Source organism: Aythya ferina (assembly GCF_964211825.1).
Source record: "Aythya ferina genome assembly, chromosome: 3".
In the NCBI taxonomy this organism is placed as follows: domain Eukaryota; kingdom Metazoa; phylum Chordata; class Aves; order Anseriformes; family Anatidae; genus Aythya; species Aythya ferina.
This window is the reverse complement of record NC_140298.1, coordinates 115953367-115979542: the sequence shown is the minus strand read 5'-3', so window position 1 is coordinate 115979542 and position 26176 is coordinate 115953367. Positions and strand designations below refer to the sequence as shown.

Below are 26176 nucleotides of genomic sequence, written 5' to 3'. Positions count from 1 at the left end.
GTAAAACCTAAAAGCTAGTCATGAATATTGGGTCAAGAAAATGTGACCATGAGGTCCGTGTGATCTGAGGCTCCCAAAGCAAATGTCATTACAGAGGCAGAGGAGCAAATCTTCAAAAGTAAGATCTGACGCATCTTAGTGGGAGTACCTCATCCATCTGGATACTTTTTTTATGACCCATAAGAAAGAAAGAAAGAAAAAAGAAAAAAAAAAAAAAAAGAGAGAGAGAGAGAAAAGAGAGAGAACAAATGCATTTGGAGAAGAGTGGGGAGTAGTGAGGGATCAGTTTAAAAGGAGGGATTAAAAATACTCAATTCAGCCCGGAGGGGAAGCAACAGTCTACAAACATTGGAAGATTGCAGGCATTACAGACTGAAAACAAACATGTGAGGTACTAGGAGAGGGTTTAGTTAGATCCCCTTTTCCCATGTGAAATTGTGGGTGAATTTCCAGATAAACTTGTTTAGAGAGTTATCTATTCGCTTATAATAATATTGTGAACAACAGAGGGTCAGAATTTTAAAAATGCTAGCATGGTGCCTAGGAAAATAAGTGTGAATTGACTGTAGGAAGTAACTCTATATAGGCTTGGAGATAGTTTAGCATAATCAGCTTTTTCCATCCGTAACTCTGAGGATATTGTACATTATTAAAAGCAGATACTTCTGGCCACTTGGCTATTAGTCTCTTACAGCTATAATATGAATGGTAGGTGTTAAAATCAGCCACAGGAGGGCTCTTGCATTATTTCCCTGCAAGCCTTTAAACATATTGAGGATAATAAAGGAAGAAAACTATTCAAGCAAGCATAGGCAGAGGCTAAAAAGATCAAGTCAATCTGTGCTCTAGTTTCCATCAGTATGTACAGAAAAGGAATTCTGCATCATGAATAGTTCACTGTGTGTTTGTTTTTTTGTTTGTTTGTTTGTTTGTTTGTGTTTTTTTTGTTTGTTTGTTTGTTTTTTTTTTTCATCTGCTTGTAGAAGCAAAAGTGATTTCCCTTCGGTGATTTTAGCTAGATGCCATGTTTCTCCAGTAATAGTTCACAATTCAGTTAGGGATCTGGATATGAGGACTGAGATAAAGACAGTTTCCTGAGTGGTGCTAAGTTTCTACTCCAGATTTCCTCACTATATTTGGTGCTGTTCTAGTCATTACTAAAGCACTTTTTCTCATTTTTCCCTTGGACAGTCTTCACGGTGACTTAAGGCCCATCATTCAGACAGTGTCACAGAAATTGAACTGAACTCCCAAAGCAGCATGCTAAATTCCTACAGAAACACATCAGTGCACGTGGTTTAGGACACTTTGGATATTCATGTAGGTATCTGATCAGACACGGTCACAAGAAAAAAGAAGTTCCTTGTGGGGACTCAATGAGAGCTCAGTATTGTTAAACCAGTTATGAAACAGAGAAAACTCCAAAGCAAAAAGTATTCATGTTGGAGCTGACTCAGTCCATATCTTGTTTTGTTCTTTCCCCTAGGAAAAGAAATTCTTCCCCTACACTAGATATACAGGCAACAAACAAGGACCTTCCCACCAGTCAGTTGATCTGCAGGTCTACTTTTTTCACTTCAGAGATACCCAGACAATCTTTCCACTTAGCAAGTGTACAAACAGTATGCAACTTTATCTACTTCACCTTAGGACATTCCTATCACAATTTGTAGCTCTTCCAGAAAGAATCTATTCCTTGCAGGTCCCTGAAAATTATTCCTATCTGGGTAAAAGGATCAAGGAACTTCTTTGTTATTCAAGAACGGTCTTCTGAAACTTGTTTATTGCTCTCCAATTTGCTCATGTTCTCAGACAAAGCATATGGGGATAGAAGGGGTATGGACATAATTAACTTCTTCTTGCCCTGATCCAGTGTCAAGATTTGACACCCCTTCCTGTTTTTGTATACCAGAAATGGACCCAACATAAGAATATTTATTTATTTATTTATTTTTACAAATAGTAATAATAATAAAAAAAGATTCCTTCTATCCTGTAGTTTTACAAAGAAAAAAAAAAAAAAACAACAACAACAAGAACAGTCTGTTGTTCAAGGCCGTCACACTAGTGTTAGGAAAAGAGCTTCAAAACACAACTGTGATGCAACAGAATGGAGATTTTGCCTCTGATATATTCTTTCTTGTCTGAAGCACTGCTTCTTCTGCTCAGTGGAAAGAAGCACCTCATTTCACCTGAGTGGTGTTGCTCCGGAAGTCACTATCTAGCAGCACTTGTGAAATGTCCTCTCTCTACTGATGCATAATGAAATTCAAATGGCTAAATTCATAAATGAACACATCAATTAAAGACTTAAAATTAGATTGATAAATCAATATCATCGGCTTGGGTTCCCCAGTACACCCCGTTAGTCATCAGGCCACCAGGCTCCTGGTTATTTTGAAATGGTTTGAGTCATAGAAATATTTGCATTTTTTTGTCAGAAATTCTATCCTTGTCTAAGTTGGCAAATATCCTCTTTCACAAAGCTTACTTACTAACAAAAAGGAAAAACATTTTTTTTTTAATTTATTTATTTTTTTAGTGTACAAACAGTTTATGTTACCCTACTCAGTCCTATCTGAACCACTAAATGCCCTGCTTTTCTGGAGTGCCCATATTTTTAGAAGCATCCACCCCCGTGGGAGTTAAGCTTCAACAGGACATCCATCCACAGGTGCCAATGTGAGGGATGTGAACAGTGTGAAATGCAGCAATGTCTGTGTATCTGCACCTGGCTTGTTTAGAAAACCCGTCCCCTCCACTGCTGCCTCTGGCACTTGTCTCCTTCCCTGGCCCACGATGTTTTTGTGCAAGCCCTGAGGCCCACCATATCTGGCAATCAAGACAGCAAGTCAACAAGCAGCAATGAACAGTAACCACGTGCAGAGAATTCCTTCAGAGTCCCCCCAATTTCTCCCCATCCTCCTCCCCTCCTGCATGTTTGCTCTTTCATACTTCACTGGAGAATTGTGTTATCTTCACAAGATGTGGCCAGGCTTAGCACAGGAATGTCTGCAGCAGCATGTGGAGACACTGGCATGGGACAAGCATCCTAATTGGTAGGAATGGGGGCTCTTCTTGACTGCAAGAAAAATAAAAAATATATTAATAAATAAAAGAGACATGAGGAAAGGAGAGTGGGGAGGAGAGGGGGGAAAAAAAAAGAAAAGAGAGCACAACTTTTTTCCCCCCTTCTTCTCCTCTGAAGGAAGCAGCAGTGTCTCCTTGCAGAACGACAACCCTCAGGATACAGCAGTTGTCTTCAAATCTGTGACCATAAAAAATCATTATCTCTGTGAAATACAGCAATTTGGGAGATAATCAAACAGTGACCAGGGGGCAGAGCTGCCAATCTGAAGGATTATGCTCTGTGCACGCTTGATTCTGTCTGACCTTCCTCTGAGCCAGCTGTCAGCTTGGCGAAAACGCACACGGATCGACTCAGGGCACATTCATTAGACTGTCTTCGGTGAAGAAGTCATTTGCATAAAACCCCAGCTTTCTTAATTAGTACTTCATTTTTCCCTTGACTTATTTTGTGGCTAAGTTCACTCGCCTTTTTTTTTTTTTTTTTTTTTTTTTGACTTGCTGAAAAATAAAATGGGGGAGGAGAATTTTTTATTTTATTTTTTTTAATGTGGGGGCAGGAGGGAATATGAATTGCAAATTAACTCAGTGATAATTAGCCTATTAACATTTTCAGAGATGTAGGAGGTTTCCAAATGTTTAAAAAAAAAAAAAAAATCAGAATTGGTGGGGGGAAGTGTGCGGGGAAATACTGTAGCTGAAATCTGTATCTCAGCTTGTGGACTTAGAATACTGAAATGCTGGGAAAGATACACAGTACAGGACACATTGAAAATTCTCTTGTTTTATGAGCATATATGCTTTTCACTCATTCCCAAAGACTAGTTAGGAAAATGCTTAGGAAAATGTTACTTTACCATTCTTGTGGACAAGAATTTGAACAGAATTTTATATTTATTGAAAAATAAAGATATACTTTTCTTCTACTGCAGTTAATATCGAGTGATTTTGTTGGATTAGGAGGAAGTTAACTGCATGTTTCAGTTTTGACCCGGACTTTTCTTATATATATATATCAATAAGGATTTTCACTTCACTTAAAAGTTTCAAAATCATAGTTGCATTAAAATAAACTGTAAGTTGTTGTGTGGGTATAAAGGAGTCCCTTAAGATGCACTGCACTATATCGATTTAAATTTGTTATGCGATTTCTAGGAACAAACAAGCCACAGGAATGATTGCCTTGTGTTAAAAACACTGTTCAGAGTAAAGAGAGATGCCAAATTAGCGTAGACATTATCAAATTTGTTCTTCAGTTCAAAGTGGATGTTAATGATGCTTTTTCCTCATTTGATATTCTGCTCTTGCTTGATGTCGGAAGGTATTTGAGAGTGCTCCTAAGTTGAATCACAAACTAGTCCAACTTACCTCTCAGAGTCACTATCAGAGCATAATTACAATGCAAGAAGAGGGAAATACTGAAGTCCAAGCAACATCTTTGTCACAGATGAATCAAAACCTAACAGAGAGAAGAGGAATACACATCTTGGAAGGTTACTTTTATGGCAGGATTCTGTTTAAAAATAGTACAAAAAGGAGGAAAACTTGCTGCTGTGATTTTTAAATTCTTTAGCATTGTGCAAGAGAGCACAAATGTATCTTGGGACATCCCTGGTCTTAGATAAATATTACATCTTCTCCTCTAGTTTTACAGTTCTCTTCCAGTATGGGACTGAAACAGAGGTTCAAAAGAGTAAGGATGGCTACAGTCAAGGTTTTGAATATCTCTTAAATTGAAGAGTTATGACCAACTTTTTGAAGACCAGATATTTCAGGTGACCAGTTATTAGTGGGATGAATACTTCCAGGACCTGTTTTCTGGTCCTGAGGGCAATGGGTTGGTTGTGTGCATACTACTAAACTGCCTCAGCTTCCAAAATTGTGTGAATGCATCCAAACCTCCTGAAAGGAGTTGTCCTTGGCCCACACTAGGATGCCAAATATGCAATGAAAAATGTTTGGGACAACACTAGTTGGTCTGGATCAAAACCAAGCTGAAGGTTGCTCTAGATGTACATCAGTATGAACAGCCACATTTCCAGCAGCATTTCATTTATTCACACAGATGTACCCTCAGCTTTCTACCCAAGAAACTAGCTTTGAGATCTATTTCAATTTATATATATATGTATGTATGTATGTATTTATTTATTTATTTATTTATTTTTCTAGGGTATTGCAAGAAATGTACTTGAGAAGTTGCCATAAAAATTTCAATGTTGTGTTATAATGAATCAATTTCTCTCCAAAAAAATTATACTCCTTCATATATAAACATTATCAATTCTACTACTAAAAAGGGAAATTAATGAAATATTCATAAGACTATGCATGCAGACTTTTAATAGAATGAACAAAACAGTGTGTCATGCTCTTGCTTTTGTCAGTTATACATAGGTATGGGTTAATTAACAGCAGTGGACTGTTTCCGAATTTAAGCTGCTATAGCTCTGCTCCAAAGGCCTTCCACATTTCTGAACACAATTTTTTCCTCTTGTGATATATAATAACAGTATTTCAAATGTGCCAAGAGCACTAGTAGTTATGGAAGACTAATGCAAACAGCACAGAAGTCAATAGAAAGATTCTGTTACATTTAATTGAGCCATTTTAACACTATGTTTCTTACAATGAAATTTAGAAGTTTATGGGGACCTGTCAGAAAATGTCTAATCTTCAAAGATTTTTGTAATTTATTTCTAGAATAAAGAGACCTAACAAACTATGAAGAACAGTTCAATAAAGCTGGATTAAAATAGGAAAAAAAAAAATATTTAAAAAAAGTCTACATTGCTTCATTTTAACAGAAAAAAAAAATCTCCTAGGGAAGAGATGGATTATGGAGCTGACAAAAATGCAGCTCCTGTGTGAATTATGCTACATTTATTCCCAATAGGTTTTGGGTATATCCAAATCTCAGCCATCCAGCATTTAAAATGTACTGGCTGTATCCTTTGATGAATTCCTGTACCATTCTTTTACTCTTGGACAGTTTACGGGATCACAAAAAATGGAAGTTGATTTCATTATTAGACCCCATAATTCAGCATTAATTCTTGATTTAGTTACTAGGAGAAGTCTAAAGTCTAATTATAACCTTTTCACACTACTTTTATGCCCTTTTGCTGTCATCACATTAACCAGACACGTTCTTTCATACCATGATTTCCAGACTCCTGACACAGATCTATAGGTGCTTCACTCATGTTATTCAGAGTTTTCTCCTTATTCCATTTCCCTCGGAATTATAGTTGTGATTCAGAAAGGTCACGTTCTCAGATGTAAATAAAACATTGTTCCTATGGGAGGTGATTGTCCCGCTCTACTCTGCGCTGGTGCGGCCTCACCTCGAGTACTGTGTGCAGTTCTGGGCACCACAGTATAAAAAGGACATGAAACTGTTGGAAAGTGTCCAGAGGAGGGCTACGAAGATGGTGAAAGGCCTTGAGGGGAAGACGTACGAGGAACGGCTGAGGTCACTGGGCCTATTCAGCCTGGAGAAGAGGAGGCTGAGGGGAGACCTCATCACAGTCTACAACTTCCTCGTAAGGGGGTGTCGAGAGGCAGGAGACCTTTTCTCCATTAACACTAGTGACAGGACCCGCGGGAACGGGGTTAAGCTGAGGCAGGGGAAATTTAGGCTGGACGTCAGGAGGGGGTTCTTCACAGAGAGGGTGGTTGCACACTGGAACAGGCTCCCCAGGGAAGTGGTCACTGCACTGAGCCTGTCTGAATTTAAGAAGAGATTAGACTGTGAACTTAGGCACATGGTCTGAACTTTTGGGTAGACCTGTGCGGTGTCAAGAGTTGGACTTGATGATCCTTAAGGGTCCCTTCCAACTCAGGATATTCTATGATTCTATGATTCTATGACACATTCATATAAGTCCAAGAGCAGTCATCAATCACTGCTAGTTGATTAAATACAGTAACAGCTACTTTAGATCCTTATCAAAATTCATTTTGAATTTTTATGCTGGGTGAAGGTCATTTTACCTAACTTTTCCAATTCCAAAACTAGGCATTTAGTTTAAGCCAGTTTTCTAGGTTCCTGCTATGCACTTGGAAGGAGATAGGTATTCCAGGACAGAAGTCTATTTCAGCTAAAAGAAACACCAATTATATGATGGAACAAGCCATCCTCCCTAGGATCTAGTTTCTCCTGGCTGAACACTGGGGTATGTCTTGACAGATAACTTAGTCAAAACCTCTCACTTTTAGAAAACTACAGTTCAGTAAGATGGGTCAGGGGCTTAATTGCTTGATTACATGGTGCAGATAACGGCCTTGAGAGCATTCCTGTCATTGCAGCAATTTCAATTTATTATAATAATTTTACAAGTATAACACCATGGGCAGATTTCCAAACTCATTTTCTATCTTCCTTGTTTTGTTTGAGAGCATTGAGAATCTCAGAAAATAAGTTCTGATTTAATAATATTTTCTGTAGGCACTCGTCCATTTTACTTGTTTTGACTCAGATCTACCTTAGCTACCAAGTTGTGTTGTCTGAGCTGGTGGTATAGGCTCCTTCTTTAGAGAATGAGGAGAAACATGATTCCCTAGAGAATGATTAAATCTACCTCTAAGTGGTGATTAAGACATTGAAGATGAAATGCTTCTCCAAATGTGCTTGCAAGAAGCTAGATGTCTAAGGCTAAGTTATTAGTTTTTTTAGTGGCTAAACTGAAATAAAGCCTGTTGATTATTCCTATGTATCATGTACAGTGCTACTGAATATGTTGGGGTTGCAGCAAAATAAATCAGTGTTACAGAATCCAGCGATTTTATGTGTTGCTAGTTGGTGGTTTCTTAAAGCTATGTGTGCTAGATGCTCAAAATATACAGAATATTTTCCAATGTTTCTGAGCACTACTGCTTCTTTGTACAACACCTATGTATTTCTCTTGCATTATCCTCAGATTTTAAGGTCTTTAGGGCAAAAAGCACCTGAATTCTGGTTGAAGACTCAATGGATTACTGTTCAGAAATTCCAGTGGTTTATTCTAGCAGAGAACGTATATTACTGAAGAGCAGCATAACTGCATCAGAATGGTACTGTTTCAGCTACCAAACCTTGCGTCCAATCATAAAATGTTATTGGTCAGTTCTAGGTAGCATTGCTTCTCTTTAAATAAATAAATATAAATATAAATATAAATGTAAATGTAAATGTAAATGTAAATATAAATATAAATATAAATACAAATACAAATACAAATACAAATATAAATATAAATATAAATATAAATATAAATATAATAAAACTTGGAAATTCCAAAGTAAAATCCATAAAAATCCATAAGGCTGGATAATAAACCATGGTACAATAAAGATATGCCTAGAAATCCTGGAAAAGGGATTTTGACACACTACTCTCAGTGTGAAGAGAAGAAAATAGAAGAGGAAAGAAGTAAAAGAGAAGAGAAAATAAAGAAAGGGTAAAAGAGGAGAGGAGAGGAGAGGAGAGGAGAGGAGAGGAGAGGAGAGGAGAGGAGAGGAGAGGAGAGGAGAGGAGAGGAGAGGAGAGGAGAGGAGAGGAGAGGAGAGGAGAGGAGAGGAGAGGAGAGGAGAGGAGAGGAGAGGAGAGGAGAGGAGAGGAGAGGAGAGGAGAGGAGAGGAGAGGAGAGGAGAGGAGAGGAGAGGAGAGGAGAGGAGAGGAGAGGAGAGGAGAGGAGAGGAGAGGAGAGGAGAGGAGAGGCCAGCACCCCCCTCTCCATTTCCCTCCTCAGGAGCCTGCAGAGAACACTGAGGCTGCCTCTCAGCCTCCTCTTCACCAGACTGGACAACCCATGTGTCCTCAGACTCTTCTCATCAGACACACCTTACAGCCCTTTTACCAGCTTTATCACACTCCTCTGGATGCTTTCAAGGACCTTAACATCCTTTTATCAGTTCCAGCCCGGAACTGCACACAATATTCAAGGTGAGGCCACACACAAGCTAAATACAGCAGAAGAATCACCTCGTTTTACTCACTTGCTCTTCTGTATTCAATGCATCTGAAAATGTGGTTTGGCTTCTTGGCTGCCAGGGCACACTGCTGGCTCATGTTGAGCCTGCTGTTGATCAACATCCCCGGATGATTCCTTCTAACTCTGCAAGGACTCTCGTCCTTCCAGGGACTCAACTGCACCTCCCAGTTTAGTGTCACCAGTAAACTTGCTGAGGATGTACTCCAGTCCTGCACCCAGATCACTGATAAAAATGTTGAACAGCAGTGGTCCTAGAATTGAGCCTTCAGAACACTGCTAGTGGTGGGCCACCAGCCAGATGTAGCTCCATTTGCTACAACCCTCTGAATAATTGTCTTTAAATATGTTGATGTTGAATAATCGTCTCCCTTCAAAACCTCTTTTTGTCTCCTTTCGGATTTGTGGATGCACCCTGATAACTGTTGTGTGTGGAAATAACTACATATCAAATTAAGACCCTCTCCTTGAGAAAAAAAAAAAAAAACTTGGTAGAAATAATAAAGAAGTGTAAATAAATTAAGGACATATGTTCCTGTTTCCTTACTGGACTTAAGCAATGTGTTATGATAAGATTTCTCCTTGGTAAGATTAATCTTTTCTCAGCCTTCATCATTTCATATCACGTCTCAATGCTACTTATTTTGTTTCCTGAATTGTTGCATTTTTAAATTTTCTTTACCATCACTTCCTCTCTCTCTTTTTATCTGCTAAAATTTAACCTAAATTTCCCTATATCAGTTTAAATCCGTTGCATCTTGTTCTGTCCTAGTTGACTAATGAGAATAATTATTGAACTAGTTTTCAATGTGAATTATCTACTCAGGCTAAAATAAAACCACCAATCTCATTTTCAGTGAAAATCCCGAGTCTGGCCAACAATCATGATCCCTGAAGTAAAATAACAGGGTTTTATTTACTAAGGTCTTTAGTCTATTCATCGTTTTTTATTGTCATTGAAATAACATTTGGGCAGGATTATATTGCTTTTTTTTTTTTTGCTTTTTTTTTTTTTTTTTTTTTTTTAATATGGCTGTTTAAAAGCTCACAATTAAAAAGCCTCTGCTAATACTCTGATATTGCCATCAGATCGAAAAGGGATTATTGACAGTGTTCTGGGCTAGTAAAACATGCACATACAACTGAACACACACACTGGAATGCTTATTTCCAGAAAATAAAAATAAAAAATAAAAAATGGGACATGGAAATAGGATTCTTTCCAAGATGCTCAGAGCATCAGCCAAAGGACCAGATCTTTGTGCTGCCTTGGCAGAGAGAATCTCTCAGCTGGTGTAAAACCAGTGTACCTGGCTCCTATGTCAGATTTTCCCTTAGAATAGCTTAAAATCAGCTACACTAGTGCTCATATGGGGTATGATTCTTCGAACTACCTTTTAATATACAACACTTTCTACACTGTTCTGAGTTACTCTTTGCAAGGGCCAATAAAGATTTCAGTTGATGTTTGCAGAGATATACGTTATTCGGATAACATTTAACTGTGATGGAAAATAAACATGTACAATAAAAATATAATGCAAAATAAATAATAATAATAATAATAAAGTATTTCCAGTTTATCATGAATATCCTTAATAGTGGATAAAATTTTCCTAGACAAGAGATAGAAATTGGTCTAAAGTCATGGAGGATGAAAAAAAAAAAAAGTGCAAGGAAACAGATGTAGTGTGCAAACTCCTAAACTCCCTCAGAGTAAGGGAATTGTTTCTGTCAACTCAGAAATCTTTTAATAGTGCTTGCAGTGCAAGGGTTTAACAGGGAGAGAACCCAGCTGCATCAAATTTGTCATCCAGCATGAAGGTGGAAACGTGTTTGGAATGAAGGTGTGGAGGGGTTAGGAGTTTAGGTGGCAGTTCTTGCTGTTGTTACACGAGCCCTATGATGTTTTAATGTTACTCAGCTTGCCTCAACATCAGTTCTAGAGAAAACAGTTCTTTGTTGTGATAGCTCCTAAACTTTCCAAGGACTGTGGCTTGTCATCGCTGTCCTGAATGGTTCCTGTGCTCACCTGTAGCCTTGTGATACTTCCTGAAAATGATAATTCCTGAAATTAAAATGATAGCAAATGGAAGGACCTTCCTTACTTACATTTACATACCCATTGCTAATCACTGAACTGCAGTGGTAATGCAAGATAATAAAAGTGTAAGTTGGCATCCCTCCAGCATGGTCTTGGACCTAATCCATGTAGGAGGGTGTAAAATGTCTTCTATTGATGCTTGCTAAGGGAATTACCCAATATGCATAAGCAGAACAATTTAGTTGCCTAATATAGGTGCCATTTGAACAAGCAAGGGTATCTAAAATATCCACAGATCTATGAGAACTTTCATCTCTCTGGAATAGCAACAAGAGGCCAAGCAGGATATCCCATGGTATTAAAATGGCACTAGATGCCTCTATTAAGGTGGCTGAATGGCACTTAAGATGAAAGATTTCAACTCAAGAAATTTCATCCTTTCCTTTGCCTAGTATTATTTCTTGGTCCAATGCAGAAACAGAAAAGCAGATTTAGCATCATGACTGTTTTTCTCCTACATCCTCATTTTACCTATTGCTGAGGTCTTTTTAGCAAAATATTCTGAGTAATTTAAAGCTTATAATTTGACTGATATCTATTGTAAAATGTCTTGTTTAGGTTCCTTTTTTTTGGGGGGGGAGCTAAAATCATGGACTTCAGCACTATCAAAATAAATTATATATATATTTAAATTATATATGTATAACGTTCTAACCATTTATTTATATATTTATTTTTAGAACATTACTTTACTCTGTGGAATAAACCATTATTTTCACCTTTCTGGGATTTTTAAAATTGTATAATGAAAAGAGAGCTAAAATACATATTGATCTTTCTCCAGTTACATTGCTAGTCCAGCTTTTACATTTATAGAAGTCATTATTAGAGAGATAGAAAAGATTTTAGTATAGTAAGTGGCTTCATAGAGATTTCTCAGTGATCAGATTTCTTAGTGATCAAATACTACTGAGCAGATGAGAAGACACAGTTTTCTAAAAAATGGCTAGTATCAGACCAAAGTTTTCATTTATACAGCAACTCTGAAGTCACTTGATTGCTTGACAGAGAATGGCAGCCTCTTTGGTAATGCTTAAACAGTTTTTCTATGGATTAAAAAAGACACCGAATGTAATCTTATAGCAACAGACATGCTCTAATTTCACTTCTTCTAAAAATATAAAAACAATTAATATGGGGTTTAGTTACCTCAGTGTAAATGAGAATTCCAGAGAGTTCAAGAGAATTACTGCAATTTTTACCAATGTAGATCAAAGCATGATTTCGCTCATTTATCCTGAATAAAATTAAAATGCAACTTGAAATTACTTCCATTGCCTAGACATGTTTATCAATACTGTTTCATCTCATCGACAGGACTTAGTATCTTAACGTTATTATCAAATTCAGAACCTCACTATACTAAGTGTTGTTCTTACCATAAAAAGGGCCAAATCCTGTCCTATTTGCAGTATGAATAAATGAGACAGAAAAAAAAAATCAGGAATAAGGAAATTATATTGTATCCTTTTTTAAAAATCATAGAATGAGCCACATGGCAATTAAGCACTACAGCCAAGGTCACATTGTGATTTGCAGTCCATATCTAGGCTTCAAACCCATTCTTCAAATTTTACAACTAAAGCATATATATATATATGTTAATTTAAAAAGCAAAACATTTTTTTTTTTAATTTTGCGTGAGTCATGGTAAATGCAATTTTAAAAAATATATAGCTTACTGATTCTGTTTACTGAATTTATCTCCTTTTCTTTCATTTATTGTGATCAGGCCTATCTGACTGCTTATTTGTTTCTTTTTGTTGTCGATGTTGTTTTTTTGTTTTGTTCTGTTTTTTTTTTGTTGTTAGTTTTTTGCTAACGCATCAAATTTCAATTTTACATAAGTCCAAATAAAATAAAATAAAATAAAATTGCTACCTAAATGCCATTACCTGAAATTTTGAAACATTAAGACTTCAAAAGGGTTAATTAATTACATTAGCTGTGTCATTATCCTGGCAACATTCTGCCGCAGGGTGTATAGATCTATTCAGCTGCTGAGTTTGAAAGAGCTGTGTCCTTCTCTCACAGAAGAAAATTCATCAGACATTAAAAACATAGTCATTAAGAGAACATATTGTTTTCTCTCTACCAGATTGGAGAACATCAGATGGAATAATCAAAACAAATATTAAATAAATAGTTCTCTTTTTTTTTTTTTAATTTTTATTTTCCTTTTTTTATTATTATTATTTTTATGTATTTATTTATTTATTTTATGGAACCCAGAATTTATCTATCAGAATAGATTTTTTTCCATGATAAATTAAAAACACTTAATATTTATTGAACGTAAAGAACCAAACTCTCCACAGACTCTCACTTTTGGAGTCCAAACTGTGTATAAAATGCTCCTGTATTAGAATGAAAAAAAGTATGTTTAATTCTGATATGAATTGTTGTGTAAGATACACAGCATAAATGCAGAAAAATTGATAAAATAAAGGAAAAAAAACAGAAAAGTGCTTAAAGGTATGAAATAATTTCCATGTTAAGGGACATAAACTGAAATAAGACTCTTCAGTAAGGAAAGTAATCTTTTCAGGCTATGACAAAACTATGAAATCATGACAACCTGGAGGAGGTGAAGAAAGACCAATTATTTGATATTTCTTATAACACAAATTCTTAGAGTTATCAAATAAAGTTGTCTAAAGGTGGGTTCAAAATGATTAAAAGAAAGTACTTTTCATGCAGCACATAATTAAGCTATGAAACTCACTACCACAAGATATTGTAAATGTTCAAAAAGAAATTAGATAAAAACATGGAAGAAAAACCTACCAAAGAGTGTGATGGACAAAGAAATTTCCCAGGTTGGGAAATTGTGTATCCATAGATTGTAGGAAGCTGGAAAGCTAAAATAAAAAATCATTGTGTGTTTTTCTTTTTATGCTTTTTCAACAGGCAGTTGTAACTGGCCATTTCTGGAGACCAAAAAGCTGTTTAGAAAGTCTGTGGTCTTACTGAATACATCTTTTTTTACAAACTAGTTGAGTATTAACCAAAATATATTAGTCCCCAAAATTAGCCCATTAGTTAAAGGAAATATATATATATATATATATAAATATATATATATATATATACATTTAAAATTGTAAACATCTTACATTTTCACAGGTTCATCTTTTCTGTAATAGCCTAAGGGATGCTATTCTTGGGCACAGGACGAGGAATATGTCAGAAGCCTGTGATCAGTTGGGAAGATCTTTCCTGCCAGTGGTCTTGTTGGAAACTCTTTCAGCTCCATCATCTAGAAGAAAAAAAAAAAAAAAGAAAGAAAGAAAGAAAAAAAAGTGTTACTTATCCATTTCATTCTGATATATTTCTTGTGTTGTGCATCTATTACTACTCTGCTTCTAAAACAAAACAAAACAAAACAAAAATATATATTTTTTTAATTTGTGATATATCAGGGACCTAGAATAAATTCTTGATTTAAAATAAAATAAAATTAAATTAAATTATCCCCAAAATTATCACTGTTTTTATTTGAGGTCTTCAAAAGGTTATAAGTTGTAAGTTATAACAGTTATAAGCAGTTATATACTGATGTTGTTGCTGGTTAGTGATGGGTTTACACAGAGAAATATTCATAGCTCATGAGAGTACTTCTGATCTCACAGTCTGATTTAAATTTTTTTCCCCTAGTCATGCACAGGTGCCCAGCATGATATAATCTCAATAGTTTAATACATTTTCCAACTAGATAAGCACAAAGATAAAGAATGAACTTTCAGGAACATCTTTCTTTCTGGCATAGAGGTAGAAACACAAGCCACAGTGGGCAAATAAAATTTTCAAAAGTATATAAATCAATCAAAACTGAGTGACATCTATAATATCACAAAAAGGCACTGTATTGAAATCTGGGCCATTCCCTGAAAATGTTCACAGCCCTGGAAATCAACTCAAGAAAACAAAAGTGCCTCATAAAGTGATCACTTTATTTTATTTTTTACTTAAAAAAAAAAAAAAAAAAAAAAAGAAAGAAAGAAAAGAAAAGACTATAATAGAACTAAGCTAGACATATTTTCCCAAATATTATGTACAGATTTAACTTTAAATGTGAGAATGGTTCCCTTGCTATTGGCAGAAGTTATAGCATAAAATCTGAAGATACTCACAGGATTTTGTGACTTTTTTTCATTATTATTTAGAGATTTGAATTATATTCACTGACATTTTTCTGACAGAAATATGCCAGTGATGTAATTGTGTGAGTAAAGCAAGAAAGACAGAAATAATAAGAGAATTGTTATCTTAATTATAGGAAGAAAGTTTGAGGAATAAAATAAAAAAATAAAACTGTGCAAAGTTCCAAATAGCCTTCCAAAGATATTTTTAAAAGAAAAATCAGTAATTGGCCTCATAAGCAGTGATGAGTAGTAGGTGCTAAAAATGAATGCTAAAAATGCTAAAAAATGAATTTGTAAGGATCCCACCACCAGCTAACATAGGAACCAGCATACAGCAAATAAGCAAAAAAAAAAAAACAAAAAACAAAAAAACACTTATTAAGTAGACCTGTACACATGCAGTAATAAATACACATCAGAATATATATTTTTGAACTCATACAGGCAATCTTCACGTGATCCCAGGCACAAGCTTTGAAATATCTGTTTACATACAGATCTCAGGGATAGATGGGAATTCTGGCAGTGGGCTCAGACCTATGATAGAAAAGCACAGATACCACATCTATACACAATCCATGGACAAAGTGCCCAGGTTTCATAATGCCTGTGTTAGCTCTGTGCAATGCCTACACCACCCAGGATATCTCAGTGAGCCACCTTCATTGCCATGAGGCTTTATTAAGAGGCCAGTTGTTTTTTTTTCCTCTGTACTGGATTATTCAATTAAAAAAAAAAAAAAATCTACTGGTTTACTGTTAGGAAATAGGGATAGTTCATAATGTTTCAAGAAGCCATAGGTATACTCCTATTTTTATTGTCTTTTGACTCATTCTAAATATATATTTATATTTTCATGCTGGAATGTTTTTTCCTGTTGTTTTGTTTTGTTTTAAATTTACCATTGAATATCAAAGTCATGACATGAACTGAAATCTGAAACCACCTTAAAATGTCAGGGAGGGAATTCTCTAACTCAGCCCTTACCTGAATCACTTCTTACTTGAATTATGCAGCCTGGGTTGATTTATGAAGGTCTTTTGGTCACCAACAAACACTCCAGACTGCATTCAGGTGCCTCATGGAGACACCAACTGCAATTTGAGATGCTAAAAGTATCCCAGACATCTGCAGGGGGCAGCTACATCTTACTCAGGACTTTTGGGAGACCTTAGCACCTCTGGTGCCGCAGTTTGAAGTTAGTGCATATCAAATGGCGCTGTAAACTGAACTGAGTACTTTGAGAGATTTACAGACAGATGCTTAATTCTCCTTGATAGTCGGGAAGGCATCAGGAGTCCAGCTGGCCTGATTTATTTATTTATTATTCTTTCTGTGTATTTAATAGCATTGCCTACATATAGGTGTTTGATGTATTTCAGTCACCCAAGGATACATGGTTTCTCTTGTCACAAAATCTGATTGCACAGATCATCATATCTCATATGTCATTATCTGTCAGCTTCATGAAGTTGTCTTTGTTTCTAAAGCTTTAGATACTTAAATTTAGGCAAGTGAGCTGACCCCTACACCAGTCTGCCTGTTTAAGTACATTTCAGCTGCTGCAAATCCAACCTATTTGGTCTACCAATATTTAAGACTACGTGCAATGTTAGAACAACTGGCATATGCTCTATTAAACTCTATCACTTAGAGAAGGAAGTTATCATCAGTGCATTCCATAAACCTCCTAGAGTGCCTATGCCATGCTGCGCTGTCCCTCCAATAGATATCAGGGTGGTTGAAAACCCCCATGAAGATCAGGGCTTATGAACATGAGGCTGCTTCTAGCTGTCTATAGTTTCATTTTCTTGGTCTTCCTGATCCGGTGGCCTGTAGCAGAACTCCACTGTCCCTGTCCTCCTGTCTCTGTCCCCTGCACCCCCTCCTTTTAATCCTGACCCATCAGCTCTCTGCCAGCTCCTCACCCATCCCCAGGAAGAGCTCCATGCACTCCAGTTGCTCTGACATAGAGGGTGATGCACCCTCCTCGTCTCCCTTGTCTGACCTTCCTAAAGAGCACAGAAGTGTTAAAACCCAACAGCAACATGAACTCCTCTGTTGCTGAATACACTGAATCTTGAAATAACTCTAGAGAGACCTAATCTCCATGCTTGTTTTCTACCTGTGAATTTCTGAAGAATTTCTCCAAAACACCTCAGGATAGTGCTTGGAAAGTAATTGTTCTTCTGCTTGCCTGTTGAAATACTCAGTCCAGGAGGCATGCTGTGAAAAAAATCAAGTAACCAGTACAAGGCTATTGGGCTGAGCACCACATTTGGTGCAGTGCCTTCCAGATTTTTTAAAAGTGTCAAGATGAAAATTGATCCCTTCTCCCCTTCTTAAGCAACAGCTAAGTAGTCAGGCTGCTTGCCCAGATGTGAGAGATCGGGCTTGTTTCCTTTGCCAGAGGTGATTCAGACTCATATTCTACCCCACCAAATTGTGGTTTTCTGGCCTGTCATTGCATACCAAATATGTACAGAAAAACATACTACAAACCTCCTTTTGAATTAATTTCATTGAGCAGAAAGGGGAAAAAAATGCAACAGGTGAAATAATTAAGTACTTGGAACAAGGTCTGCAGTTCAATTTAGTGTTTCTACCATATTACAGCATATTTTAAACTTATGCTCATTTGTTGCCCCCTTTTTGGCTTACTGCATGTGGATTTATTTTCTATATGAAGATAAGCTTCAAAACATAGATACTATATTTACCTCTACTTCTCAGAAGTACTTTCAGATTGATACTTAAGGCAGACTTCCTGAAAGAAGGAAGGTCTGAGCATGCATCTCTCTGACAAAAGGAAGGAAGAAGTCAATATTTTTCAAAGCCTCAGTGAGTGTTTTAGCTACTAAGGTATAAGATGTGAAAAACTACTTTTTTTCTTTTTATTCTTTTTTTCTTTTTATCTTTTTAGGTGGTTATTCTCAACATTGCTTAAAAAACTTCTAACTTCTCAAAATAAAATCCAGTATGTCCTATCCCACAGAAGGGACCAATCTGTCCAGTAAGTATTACGGATATCATTATAAGGTGCATTCACAGAATCACAGAATCACAGAATTTCTAGGTTAGAAGAGACCTCAAGATCATCGAGTCCAACCTCTGACCTAGCAGTCCCCACTAAACCATATCCCTAAGCTCTACATCTAAACGTCTTTTGAAGACTTCCAGGGATGGTGACTCCACCACTTCCCTGGGCAGCCTGTTCCAATGCCTCACAACCCTTTCAGTGAAGAAGTTCTTCCTAACATCTAACCTAAAACTCCCCTGGCTCAACTTAAGCCTATTCCCCCTCGTCCTGTCACCAGGCACGTGGGAGAACAGGCCAACCCCCACCTCGCTACAGCCTCCTTTGAGGTACCTATAGAGAGCAATAAGGTCGCCCCTGAGCCTCCTCTTCTCCAGGCTGAACAAGCCCAGCTCCCTCAGCCGCTCCTCGTAGGACTTGTTCTCCAGGCCCCTCACCAGTTTCGTTGCCCTTCTCTGCACCCGCTCAAGTACCTCCATGTCCTTCTTGTAGCGAGGGGCCCAAAATTGAACACAGTACTCGAGGTGCGGCCTCACCAGAGCTGAGTACAGGGGGGACGATCACCTCCCTAGACCTGCTGGTCACACTGTTCCTGATACAAGCCAGGATGCTGTTGGCCTTCTTGGCCACCTGAGCACACTGCTGGCTCATATTCAGCCGACTATCCACCATCACTCCCAGGTCCTTCTCTGCCTGGCAGTTCTCCAACCATTCCTCTCCCAGCCTGTAGCTCTGCTTGGGGTTATTGCACCCCAGGTGCAGGACCCGGCACTTGGCCTTGTTGAACTTCATGCAGTTGACCTCAGCCCATCGGTGCAGCCTATCCAGATCCTCCTGCAGAGCTTTCCTACCCTCAAGCAGATCGACACACGCACCTAACTTGGTGTCATCTGCGAACTTACTGAGGGTGCACTCGATGCCCTCGTCCAGATCATCGATGAAGATATTAAAGAGGACCGGCCCCAGCACCAAGCCCTGGGGGATGCCACTAGTGACTGGCCTCCAACTGGACTTGGCTCCATTCACCACGACTCTTTGGGCCCGGCTATCCAGCCAGTTTCTAACCCAACGAAGCGTGCGCCAGTCCAAGCCAAGAGCAGCCAGTTTCTTGAGGAGAATGCTGTGGGAGATGGTGTCAAAAGCCTTGCTGAAGTCAAGGTAGACCACATCCACAGCCTTTCCCTCATCCACCCAGCGCGTCACTTTGTCATAGAAGGAGATCAGGTTCGTCAAGCAGGATCTGCCTTTCATAAACCCATGCTGACTGGGCCTGATCGCCTGCTTGCCCTGCAAATGCTGCATGATGACTCTCAGGAGGATCTGCTCCATGAGCTTCCCTGGCACTGAGGTCAAACTGACAGGCCTGTAGTTTCCCGGGTCTGCCCTCCGGCCCTTCTTGTAGATGGGCGTCACATTTGCTAGCCGCCAGTCAACTGAGACCTCCCCCGATAGCCAGGACTGCTGATAAATGATGGACAGTGGCTTGGCCAGCTCCTCTGCCAGTTCTCTCAGTACCCTTGGGTGGATCCCATCCGGCCCCATCGACTTGTGCACATCCAAGTGCACAACATTCAGTTGTGTCTCCTGTTTGAAAGCTACTACCAGAGCTTTCGACCAAAGTCCAAAGGGCAGGATTAGTTTCAGATTGCAAAACACCTCTGAAAAGAGCTAACACATAACCTTATAGAAGTGAATATTTTCTTTCTCGTATCTTTAAGGACATTTGACTAATTTTATAGGTTTTATACCAGCTCTCCATAAATGATTATTTATTTATTTATTTATTTTTTTGTGGGGTTAATGGCTGAAAGTTATGACTACAGAAATTTGTAAATGATTTTCTACAGTAAAAAATTGTGGAAACAGTCTCTACATGTAGAAAATATTTAACTTGCTCTATGAATGTTCATAGTACACTGAACAGAGCAGGGAGATACTCTTGACTGTGGATCTCTTCTTTTTTTTTTTTTTTTTTTTTCCTCCTTGATTTTCCACAGATAATATATTGGGAAAAAATGAAATATTAAGTAGAAATATTATAGAACGGCTTTCTGTTTCACCAAGGGATGACAGATGAAGTGAAGCAGATACCTGTTGAGCTTATAGAGCTGATTCATCAGCCTCCTGTATGACCCACACCTGTCATCTTCCTACAAATTAATGTTTACCACTTTTAAATACCTTCATCTTAGGAGACAAGAGAGGAAAGAGGCAGCAAGACAGGAAAAAAAAAAAAAAAAGACAGGCCATGGCTTTGTGAAGAATTGCAGGGAACGTACTACATCATAAGCTAATTATAGCTCAGGCCTGTCCGAATGTCACTCTACAATGGTGAATTATAGGAGTGAGGCTGCAGCACTTCACTTTCTTACTCATAACTAAATCAGAATCCTTTTAAGTTTTAATTAATCTGCTTAGCTTTAGTTGTGAGGGAGTTGGGGAGTGGGTAAGAAGCGCGGATTAACCCTTAAATTAACAAGTACTTTCACAGTGTCTCCTCTTGGGCTATTTTTTTCTTAAACACCTGAGGGAGACAGCATTATCAGTCTGATGTGGAGGCCTATTAAACAGTGATATATATATATATATATATATATATTAATTTGCTAGTGTCTGACTAGTCCTCTCTATTTCATTATCAAAAACCAATTAATTTTCTGTAAAAGCACCAAATTAATTACAAAATAATATGGAAATATAAAGAATGGAGGAATTTCCCTCTTCTCTCCTCCTACCCTTGCCTCATTATGGGAAACATGTTGGGCCCCTTGGCAGCAAAGCCATATTAAAGAACTACAGACTGTCTAGCTCTTCATTTAAAATTCTGTTGGCGGTGTCAGGAGGCCTATGTGATGGTGGTAAGTCCATTTCCACCCACAGGGATCATTTACCAATCCCCTAGCACAGAAAAATACAGTGATAAAATCGTTAGAAGTGTAGCTGGAAGACACTTCAGGAGGAAGTCAAATCTATGACCTCTACCTGTTCACCAAAGTTTTCAGACATGGACACATTACAACATTTCCAGGTGATTTACTCCACTTTGGAATAATCCATTTCATTAGAAAGATAGCCCTACTGTTGTTTATGTTCCTAATTATTTCTCCCATACTTATTAAATATTGGGAACTCTTTTCTTTTTCTCCTTTATATGTGACTTCTGAGTATTTGAAAATTATTATTATGTCATTCCAAAATTATTATTATTATACCAAAATTATTATTATTATCAGTCTTTTCTCTGCTCTATTTCACCTTTTTTTTTATTATTATTATTTTTTCTTTTTTCTTTTTTTTTCTATATTTTCTTTCTACGTAGCTTTCACTGTGGCTATTCTACACTGGGTGGCTAGAATGAAAATGGTAGTAATGGAACATATCAACAGGTTGATGACCCCTCTTCCAGTATGCAAGATCTCTGAATGAGGTTTCCACTGACTATAAATGGAAATTTAAACAGCCGCCATTTATGTAGATATAATATTTCCATTATATTCTCATATTTCTTAATCTGTTGTAGAAGTGAATTCAGGTAGTGCCAGAGGAGTAGCAATTGTACAAAAGTACAATTTCTAAGTTTGATCCATCTTTTATAATTTTAGTTGCATGCTAGACTAACATACCTGTCTGGATCCAGATGAGGTATGCTTTGCTGAATCTGTTCACCTGGGACAATAACCATTTATAAATGGTGCAACCTCTGTGTGAGGACAGTGGAACTGAGGTCTATGGGAGCTTGCATTAAAAAGCAGATTTGCTATTTTGATTCTTCTTATGGATTAGAATTGTGATTTCCATAGCTATTTCAAAAGTTTCACTGTAACTTGATTATACCTATGGTTCTATTAACCAAATTAAGTTGGCTTCCTTCCTGAACTGGTTCATTTTTGTGTCTTTTAATAAATATATTAAATGCTGAATCTATATTGCTTATTGCCCCCACCAAAAAACAAACAAAAAAACAAACAAACAAACAGCTATCTGACCCCAGAATCCACTATCTTAAGGCATCTCAGCTTTCCAGTAATCTCATTTTATTTTTTCTCTTACTTCTTCTTCTAGACCACAACTGAAGCAATAGGAGTATGTGGAGCCCTAAAGCAAAACCAGTTCCATTTGGCAGCTGATATGTTCTCCTTAAGGCTATCTGAGCACAAGTAGCTCACACACACAGAGGACTAAAGGAAAAATGATTGTTGCCACTGTAAAGACTAGAGTTTTTCAGGCACCACAGGAAGGATTAAGATGGGATGAAGAACCCTGGAGATCTGAGCTTTCTGCTTCTACCCAAATTGTGGTGACCCCTAAGGAGGCTACTGCAAGCACCATTTTCTTTAATTAGTGTGTCTTGTCTCCCAGACTGTTAGAATATGAGCTAACAAAGTTTTGAAGAACATGTAAGGCAGGGAGCCTTGGCCATTTTCTGGCCACCTCCAGACTGCTTTTCTTTCTGTATGTAAGAAACAATTATGAAATAATTGAATGACACTGTCATGGTGTACTGGGTCTGGCTGGAATGTTAACTTTCCCGGCAGCAGCCCATTCAGTGCCGTGCTCTGTACTTGTAGCTGGAACAGCAGTGTTATCACACCAGTGTTGTGTCTACTGCTGAGCAGCAGTGGCACAGCATTGGGCCTTTCTCTAACCCTCCTAGGGGGTGGGCAAAAAGTGAGGAGAGAAACATCACTAGGGCAGCTGACCTAAACCAATCAAAGGGATATTCCATACCATGTGGTGTCACACTCAGCAATAAAAGGTGGAAACAGGAAGAAGAGGGGAGGGGTGGGCTCTCGTTGAGAAGACGTCGGTCCTCCTCTCGAACACCGGCTGCGTGCGTTGAGGCCTTGCTTCAAGGACGTGGTCAATCATCGCTCATTTGTGGGAAGTAGAGAGTAATTTCTTTCCTCTGCACTTCCATATAGCTTTCATTTATTTTGTTTGTTTGTTTTCCTCCCTTTTTCCCCTTTCCCTTTTATTTCCCCTTAGTTAAATTGTTTAGTTCACGGTAGTCTTTAATTATAATAATTATTTCCCTTTAATTAAATTATCTTTATCTCAACCCGTGAGTTGTTCTTTGCTTTACTTCTCCCCCTCCTCATCTAAAGGAGGGGGAGTGAGAGAGCGGCTGTGGGGTTTAGCTGCCCAGCACGGTAAAACCACCACACATGGTTCCTAGCCTGGTCCACATCCTGCTCACCTGACCACTGTCTCTATACCAGGGTTCAAGAAATCCTCAGTGGTATTGAAGTTATCTGAAAAATGTAGGGAAAAGTATATGATAGAACTGTGATAGAACTGTGAGAAAGAATATCTTTGGAAGAAAGAAAACAAACAGAAGGAGGTGAAAGTTACAACATGCCTGTTGCATACTCAGTTTAAGAGAGGAATTTACTGTTCTGTACCAGCTACCTCTCTTCTGGTAGGCTGTGAAGTTTCATTTAAGTGAAACCTTTTTAGTGCAGAGACCCTGTGTAATTCAAAGCACATTTAACTGACAAGCTTATTTTATGGCAAAATATTCATCTTACCTTAAATTAGAGATAACAATGTAGATAATATGTGAATTAGATATATTTTCTCCTTCACAGTCAGAAGGCAGAAACAAGCATTTCTAGATCTCATACCTTCTGAAATGTCGCAACTGAAAGGAGCCCACAGTAATGAGCTTAGATGTTTATGTCAGTCTAGCAGACTAAGTTATATGAGATGGATGCATAATTTAAAATGTGTCTATTTCAGAACTACCTGAAATCACCTCTGTAGGGAAGTAGAGAAATGAGAGGATAATATGTTTATAAATGTTTATTATAAAATGTTTATTGCCATTCAAAAGATGCTTCAAAACTATCAGTCAGTGAGAAATAGATACCTGAATTAAGAAGTATCGATGAATACAAATTCTACTCACTTTTAGTCTGGGGAAGTCATGTAAATAAGATCCAGTCTTTGGTTTCTGCAGCACTACTCATTCTGTTGAACTGGGCAGATTTATACCAGCTAAAGATTAAGATCAAAATATAAGCCTAACATCTTTAAATGCTTTAATTATTTATCCAAGGCTGTTTTGACTTGCCCTGTGCAGTTGGCTGTGAGTCAGAGGAAGCTTTAAGTGGTGTATTAGCAATTATTAGTCAGCTTAAGCTTTCACTGCATATTAGGAATCAAATCAGACCTTTTCATTCTTTTAATTATTATTTTGTAGAGAATGGAACAAAATGTCTAATTTATCTCTGTAAAATAAAAGGCTAAAATAGTGCTTTGGGCAAAAATGTCCCATTGACATGCCTGCCAGAAGTTGAGGGAAAAAGAGAAAAAGAAGCATGGAGAAGCATTTCTCAACTTCAAAAGACTGCATAAACATTGGCTGATGATTACTTCACCACCCGTTGCTCATATTTGATGATGGAAAGTCATAGTCTCTAGGGGGCCAAGTGTCAAAGACAGCTTTATCAAGACATCAACTGAACTCTTACCTTCTCTTTTCCTGCCTCCTGAGCTGCTGCTGTAGTGTTACAGTCTTCCTGGTCTATGGACTACGAAGATTAATATATTTAAACACTGTCACGCATTTAAATCTCAAGGTGCAAAAGTTCACATTTTGCTACAAATGTGGAAGTATTAGTTTTGAACTCACCCCAACTTGAATGTAACTGGTTGGTGATATATTGATGGCAGATTCAAAAGAACTCACAGCTTCTATCAGTTCATTCTGTGCATGCAGTTAGTTACAGAAGCCTTGCCCACACTAGCTAGTGGTTTGGCTGAAAAGGCTTGAGTGGCTATTTTGTCTTTTGTTAAATACTAGGCTTTTAAATGTAATGGTTTAGATCAGCAAATCCAGGCACAAAGGTCCAGACACAGAAGGGATCTTACATGAACTGACACTAAGGAAATGCAAATGATTTTGAGGGGGTTTGAACATCTTATTTTTGTTTCATTGGATCCTAACATCTTTTCAATGGTGGCACTTAGGATACGCTATCCCACTGAATTATGTATGTATTTTATATGGGAATGTGTTGGTCTGGTTAGCAATTTCAGAGACTGGACTAGCACCTCCCCAGTATAGACAATCATAAGACAATGCCAGATTTCACACTTTGGGACTAGTTTACTTATGTATCTCTATCCACAGGAAAACAACAAACTCATGGCATGTTACTTCTGCTTTCAGGTGTCTGCTAAAATGTTTTTATCTAGGAATTGTCTCTTCAGATGCATAGCCAAAAAAAAAAAAAAAAAAAGATATTCATATTTTATAAAATATGTGCAAAGAATAATGTGACCTATCACACGCCCTTGTTTGGTCTCAAAACCTTCCAAACTGTGTACTGGAAAGGCTAGGAAACAACACAAAAAGGTATACTTTGAGGAGATCCTCAGTGTTTTTGTAGCTAAGACCCTTCTGGAAAATAAATAAACAAACAAATAAATAAATAGGGATATATATTTATATATATATATACATGTATATAAGTCATATATATTGACAGATACTCTCATTTTCCTTATTTTTGTTTCTCTATGCCCCTTATTCTTGTGCTGCCATTGCTGATGCTTGATAGGAGTACAAGATCTGTTGTAGTAGGTACAACACAAGAAAGGAAATAAAAAATCAGTGGTCTTTGGACGTTGTACCAATGTTCAACTGAGATCTGGATTTAAGGAGCATGGTTCAGCCACTTAAGCTGGGATCCCAGAGGATAAGAAATATCATTCTCTGAGATTCTGCATTGTGTCTTTCCTGTAATATTACGTGTGTCTTTCCAGTGATATTACGTGTCAGGAACCACTAAAAAATAAAAATAAAATAAAAAATAAAAAATAAAAA

At 37.6% G+C, this 26176-nt stretch overlaps 1 long non-coding RNA gene across 1 annotated transcript; it reads right to left on the bottom strand.

Annotated features, from left to right (window-relative positions):
* Window positions 1-2366: 2366 nt before the first annotated feature.
* On the bottom strand, window positions 2367-23345 carry LOC311434074. Its single transcript, XR_014691246.1, has 4 exons — window positions 23074-23345; window positions 14280-14422; window positions 4456-4546; window positions 2367-3082 (listed from the first exon to the last, which is right to left on the bottom strand). It is a non-coding gene; the product is annotated as an uncharacterized lncRNA (long non-coding RNA).
* Window positions 23346-26176: the final 2831 nt, after the last annotated feature.